This window comes from Brassica napus, chromosome C8, assembly GCF_020379485.1.
Source record: "Brassica napus cultivar Da-Ae chromosome C8, Da-Ae, whole genome shotgun sequence".
Classification (NCBI taxonomy): domain Eukaryota; kingdom Viridiplantae; phylum Streptophyta; class Magnoliopsida; order Brassicales; family Brassicaceae; genus Brassica; species Brassica napus.
The window spans coordinates 27,609,402-27,616,789 of record NC_063451.1 but is presented as its reverse complement, the minus strand read 5'-3'; the positions used below and the strand labels follow the sequence as shown (position 1 = coordinate 27,616,789).

The 7,388-nt window shown below is 32.2% G+C and overlaps 1 long non-coding RNA gene across 2 annotated transcripts; it reads left to right on the top strand.

Moving 5' to 3' along the window:
• Nucleotides 1–674: 674 nt before the first annotated feature.
• LOC106360193 lies at nucleotides 675–4,747 on the top strand. Of its 2 annotated transcripts, none has more exons than XR_007327814.1 (3): nucleotides 675–3,305; nucleotides 3,572–3,677; nucleotides 3,767–4,747. It is a non-coding gene; the product is annotated as an uncharacterized LOC106360193 (long non-coding RNA). The 2 variants fall into 2 exon arrangements; XR_007327815.1 differs by having other exon boundaries at nucleotides 677–3,305; nucleotides 3,784–4,747.
• The last annotated feature ends 2,641 nt before the right edge of the window (nucleotides 4,748–7,388 follow it).

Here is a 7,388-nt window from a genome sequence, read left to right as displayed (position 1 = left end):
AAGTCTCTTTTACGACGAACTCACGAGGAATACCGCCATAGTTAAACTTATGTTTTCTTGTAGTGTTTCGTCATTGGTCGTGAAATTGTTCATTATATTGTATATATAATAGTTAATTTATCATCATTCATAATATAAGCTCTTTTTTTTTTGTCAACTCATAATAGAAGCTATATAACGATGTATCAAGTGTTAACAAAAAAAAACTTATTAGTATTACCATCGTCTGTATTTACCACAACACGAATTCAGATAAATCTAAAGGCAAATCTCCAAAATAACATATTTCTAAGTTTATATCACAAAAATAACACTCAAAAACTAAAATGACCAAAATAGCACATTTCTAAGTTTATCCTTTGAAAATTTTAATTTTTTTTATTTTTCAAAATTTGAAATCTTATCCCCAAAACCTCATTTCTCAACTCTAAACCCTAAACCCTAAACCATAAACCCTAAACTCTAAACCCTAAACTCTAAACTCTAAACCATAAACCCTAAACCCTAAACTCTAAACCGTAAACCCTAAAATCTAAACCCTAAACCCTAAACTCTAAACCCTAAACCCTAAACCCTAAATCCTAAACCCCACCCTTTAACTCTAAACCCTAAGTTTGTGACTTTTGATAAAACATTAAGTGCTATTTTTGTGACTTTTGACCTTGAGTGCTAGTTTGGGAACATAAACTTGATTTAGTGCTATTTTTGTCTTTTTTTTTAAATCTAACAATAAATCTTATAAATATGCTACATAAGTTAAACACCGTCACCCACTTTCATTGGTTACTCCTGGGTAACGGTGGCTCTTCAGCACATGGTCCCTCGTTTAGCTAATAGTTCCCATCTTTTAATGTCGATGATACACATGCCCAAAATATAAACATGATACACAAACTGAGGGACCATGTCCCTCGAAAGGCTCATTTTCTCTTGATATGCCACCATATCGTCTCCGGCCCGTGCCTCAGTTGGAGAAAATGAGGCTTTCGCCTAAGGCATCGAATTTTTTTTTTAAAAAACAATAGGGCATCTTTTCATTAGTTAATGTTTATAATTAAGGTATTTTGTTAATTGTATAATTTTAATATAAATAATTAAAGATGTCTACATACATCGATTTAGATAAACTGAATATGGGTTTAGATGAAGTGGGTTTAGATGAAGTGAATTATACAAAGCTCATGATTGGTCTCGTGGTAACTTGATAACATTTTAACAGTTTTAGAGAATTTTCATCATTCTTTATGTCTATCTTTTAATAGCAATTAGAGGTAAATTTATTCCAATCCATCTATATATTTTTTATAAATAAAGATTGTTAATGCACTAAAAAAATAAAATAAAAATTGATATTTTTCTTTTATAAATAGAAAAAGAAATAACAAATCCTTATTTTTAATTGTTATAATTAGAGATTGTTATTTTTAAGTAATACGTTGGAGTAAACTCTACGTTATTATAGAATTCTTCTATTTATAGGTTAACCAGTCTTAATAGTTAAATAATCAAATTAAAATTACTAATAATGGAGTAATGAAATTATGGTTTGCTCAAAAAAAAAATTACTAACAATGGATAATGCTATAGATATAAAATTTAAAATATTAAATTCAAGAAAATTATTAAAATTAAATTTAGTTTGTTAGTTCTTATTACTTTTGTAATGCAATGATAGTATTTAATATAGTAATTAAAAAAACTGAGGCATTTTATTTCAAACCGCTTACATTAGTCGTGAGTGTTCGCACAGCTCTGCATATCGTGTGATGTACCTTAGCCAATAAAGAAGAGTCGTTTTACGTGTTGAGAAAGAGCAAAAATATCGAATCGTGTCATGTGTTGCGCTCCATCCCCGATCTTCCATCAGCACATAAATTTTGTGTTGGTTGAACTGTTTTCATACTATAAATCACAACTGACGTAACCTAAAAGGCTAAAACCATCATCCAAACTATTATTTGTTCAAAACAAAAATACCAAAAGGTGAAATTGTAACATAATTGTAAAATAATTCAAACCTAATTTGGGCTATATTCATGCATTTACGTGATATTGTAATATTCTTTCTTTGTTGGGTAGGTATACTCAAAGAAGAAGAAAAAAAGTCGGTATACTCAAAAATTTTTAATGGAGGTATCATTTATTATTTTTCAACAAAAATGTAACTGCAAAATAATAGAATGCGAGTTAATTTTGTTAAAATATACTTCTAGCTTAAAAATGTCGAAACCTAACAAATAAAACGACACGATGAATGAATAATGAAATATATGTGCGGAATGTAAACACAATCTGGCTACTTCAACTAGTTTTGTTAGCATTTAAAGTACCAAAAAATAGATCGATAATAATTCATGTCCGTATATCTTTATATATAAAAGAAGCATTGTATCCCTCCAGAGGTTGCTAGCTCGGATGCCATGTCGGAAATAGGAGCTCTACCGCGTTGACACGTCGGATCCGCACCGTTTCACTAAAGCTTTGTTCTGTCCGAACGGGCTTCACGTGGGCTTCGTGTTGCGCTTAGTCTGCGGCCCATCGACCACAAGCTTCTACGGAAACCCTAATATTGCGATGCGAACCCCTTTGTGTTCTTCGTTTCTCTTTGATCGCGCAGTGACGATCCAGTTATCTAAGCAGCACACTACTTGGTCATCCTATCCATCAGTTGCGATTGCATTCGGTATATATATGCACCTCACGGAACCCTCAAACAATCTAATCCTTCCACAATCTTCTTCAGATCCTCTTTTATCTTCTTTCTCCGTTAGAAGCGATTGTTTCTAAGAGACATCTTAATTGACATTTCATCCTAGATTCTTATTAATGGCAGTCTGTAAGTTAAATTTCCCTTTTTGTTCTTTCTGTGCACATGGAATTTACATTTGCTCTTTTTTTTTGCATCTATGCTTGACGTTTGAAAATCTGAATCCGATTTTAAAGTCATGGATCTGGAAATTAATGATGCGCTGGCGATGGAAATTTGTCATGATACCAGCATAAATTCACGGGACGGTTGGCGTTCCTCTCCAGTGTGTAAGTTTACGGAAACATAACACTTTTTCATTCTTTATGAATCTACAAGAAATAAAAGAATCTTTGTGATATACAATTGTGATTGATCTTTAACAGGCTAAGTTGTTTACATTCAGATAGAATCGTTCATCGTTATATGAAAAAGATACATGCTTTTGGATTAACAGAGCAATCTATGGCTTGCTAATTTTGGAGTGGCTAGGATTGGAGCTCAGAATCCAAATGACATGACTGAAGAAACTGGTACTCTTGGATACGTGGCTCCAAAGGTAACAAAGGAACATAACCCTTACGTTAAGGATTGGTTAGGGTTAACTTTCTATCTCCCTCATTGTGAGTGTAGTATTGATACATGTTATTTGGGGACTAAACTGGTTTATGGTTTCGTTGGTTTAATAGAAAAACTTAAACGCAGTACTAAACCCATTTGTTATTCAGTTTTAGTTTCCACTCATATTGATGTGGCGTTGGTTTCCACTCAGATCATATACTCATCCCTTTTGGCTGTTTATAGAATTTGTTTTGTTTATGGCAGTGAGAACGTCTCAGCCGAGAAGATCAAGAGTTGATGCAGAAGCTTCCTGATTCCAGCAAATCAAACGCCGTTGAACAACATAAAATCTGTTTCACCCAATTCAAAAGTGAAAAATTTGCGAGTTATTAAATTTAATATTTTTTATCTTCACTTCACCTTCTCTGAAATTGTCTGTTTAGCTCTCCTTCTTTTTAGCTCTCCTTCTTTTACAGGATTCATTTGGTAAGAAGCTGATGGATAGGATCCGGCCAACCCAACCCCGGTTCCTGCACAGTACTCTTCGTCCGCCTCTACCACGGTGTCTCAACCCAACTCCGGTTCCTGCCATGTTGATGCAGATCCACAGCGACACTATAGGTGTTGCCGAATCTGCACTTTAATCCTCCTAAGTTCAATTTCATGCCGCAAATTTAGAGACACAGTGTGACCTTCTTTTTCTCTCTGTTCATATACACTTGGATATGTAATATAGGAAATTAAAAATGCTTCTCTTTTGTTGTTCTATGTGACCAGAAAAGACAGAACTCTGAACAAGTAGAAGAACAAGATCCACTTATTAGTTGTTGTTCTTCTTTGATGTAGTTGAACACAGTTTTGTATGTTGGAAATGACTTTGATCGGCCAGTTTTGTAAAGAGTACACTAATTAGCTGACGCCTTGGATCATGTTAGGTTTTGCTCTTATTCACTGCTTTTTAACCACTCTTCTGGTGAAAATTATATACACTGGTATACCTTCCTTCTTCTTCAATCCATTTGTTTGATTCAGTTAATCTTCTTTTATTTCTTAGTCTTCTTCTTTTAACTGTGTAGCTAAGGAAGAGTTCGAGAATCTGTGTTTAATTCTTGGTATTGAGCTTGATGCCGTGGTAAGTCCAGCGTATCTTTTTTTTTTCCCTTGATTAGCATCTGTGTTTTGCAATGACTACTAGACAACTGAGAAAGCAATCATCAGGGAAAAAAAAGCATATAGAAGAAGAAGAAGCTGATGATGACGAAGAAATCATCTACAAATAATATATCAATCTGGTTGTGTAGTGTATATACATTGGTATATATTTATATATGATATTTTTAAACAAATTTCGAGACTAATGTTTAGGTTAAATTTTAAAAGCAATAAAATCAGTCAAATGTATTATAAACAATCTACAAAAATCATATTCGTGAAGTAATTAAATAAAAATAGAGAAAATCACAAGCTATACATTAGAAGCTAACAGTAATATTTTTTCAGAATATCCTAATATATGTTCATGTATTTAATTTGATAATTTCTTAAAATAAATATGGTTATTTTTAAGTAGTAACGATCAATATTAAACTATTATACAGATTAGCTAATTTAGAAAATAAAATTTTACATCGATTCACCTTTCCATTATGCAAAGCTTGATTTAGAAGAAAATATAAAATTATCAATGGATTAAAAGAAATTTATAAGAGAGAGAAATTTCATGCAAGAAACAAAAGTTTAAAACAAAACAAGATCGAATTAAAAACGTGTCTAAACCATAAATTTTAGTTAGTGGGGGGTAGTAGCCAATAACGTCAGCTTTAAATTTTTATTCTGGTAAGATATTCAATATTTTTAAAAAATTTCCTGCTTCATGTAGATCCGTCCATGGTTATTAATTCGAAAGCATACAACCTTACTCACACCACATCTAATTTTTCATGCGGTTGACCTCCGGTAATCATTTCCTCGCACAGATCATTTAGTAAAGCAAACAACACTAACACATATTAGGCCATGATTATCCTTAAATTGTTTTTTGGGTTTCTTAATTTTTTTTTCTTTGATTAAAAAAAAGTTAAAAAGTAACCAATCGCGGGACGCCACGTGTCAGTGGGACCTGCAAACAGTACCAAAAACAACAAAACATCGATCCTTCTTTGGCTACTTCTGTGACCGATTTTATATGTTTGGTGGAGCCACCATCATTACTTTTTTAAGCATCTCCACGCTAGAAACCACGATGTTGATGCTCTTAGTTCCAAAGCAAATCTAACACACTATCAATAAGAGCTAAACCATATTTTCTCCATGCCCAAACGTCTTAACAACCATAAACATTATTGTAATTTTTTTTTTCAAATCCTAACATAAAACACATGCAAAGAAAATATACAATAATATAAACATATACATCATACGTAAATCATAACCCGCCCTCGATACTAGTAACTTATAAGATGCAGTACTAAACTTGGTGGGTGCATGAAGATTCATCAACCACAACTCTTTGTTTGTAACTACGGTTTTTTCTAAGTAACATATATGCCTTGTCACTTTTCACATCTAAATATATATAAGAGTTAAAGCACCAAATTAACTGGATACTGCCCAAATATACCATTCGAAGTTTCAAATGCTTAACCAAATGCAATTGAGTTGGCACCTTAGAATCTATTGATCACATTACTTCATCAACAAATATTAAACAGATAGACGGAATGAGGTAGCCCGCTTGGCGAAGGACTTTGGAGGCCAATTGTCATGCTCACGGGTTCGACGCCAGACGGTGGCGAACTGCCCATCCTGTCACCCACACGGATATGGGTCCATGCTTTCGGGTCCATTTGAATACCCGGAGAGAGAGTCTATCCGTAGGCTGCACCTCCCCTTGGGGATTAGTCTGGGTCCTAAAAGCCCGGGATATTCCAGGTTAAACAAAAAAAAAAAATTAAACAGATACATGTCAGGTGAAAACTTGTCAAATCTAAAAAAATGTTTTTATTTATAATGAAATGAAAAATAGGGTTCGTTGGGTGGGAACCACGTAATTTACTTACTTTGTGAGGTAGTGTGTACTTCTGCTTTGTGTTCATGTGATGCGTTGTTAATGGAGCGTATATATGATTATATGTGTTATAGTTCGAGTGTATTTTGTTGCCAAAAAAAAATAATAAAATTCAAGTGTGTTTGGTTTAATCATATAAAAATGAAAACCACAAGTATATGCTAGGATGTTGATATTAAAACATACTATAGATTTTGAAACTGTCCCCAGTTTGATATCTCGTATCGAACATGCGCATTACACTCACAAAACACAATTATGCTCCACCTTCACTTTAATTAATTTATTTTTCACGATACAAGTTTTTTATTTTCATTTTTTCAAATCACTTTATAAATACAGTAAGACTTTTGAGGATCTGTGCTGTATTAAATAATTTTAATTGTTGACAAAAATAATTAATTGATTATGATTTATCTATAAGAGATTATTTAGTTCACATAGCTTTTCATCAAGAGTAGGCATTCGTTGAATGTTAAGAAATAATAATATCACATATATTAGTATTACTTTAGATCATTATTTGTAAATAACTTTTAATCATCAAGTAAATGCTATCATTCGTGTGTTGTGTTGTGTTATTGCTAGAACGTGTAATCATTGTTTAATATATGAAGTAATTATTAAAAAATACAAAAATTTCAGTAAATGTAACTAGAGTAAATATACAATTATAATGAAATATACGTACAAACGATAGTGAATACCATATACTAAATTACATAATCATTAAAGACATTAATTACTAAAATATTTTTTTATATTAGTTATTTTTTTATTTGTGTCTTATATTATTTATATTAAAATGAAAACACACCTCATTTGTAAAAAAAATTAATAATCTTTTTATATATTATAATAATTTTTCTAAAAATTAATGTAAATGATCAGAAACCACATAATTGGGAAGCATTACTCTGTGAAAAGAAGAATCCTCCAAGGCATGCCAGGCTGGGTCAGTGCAGCTGCTCAAATAGCATATATATTCCTAAGAAATCTATTTGGCTTCTTAGG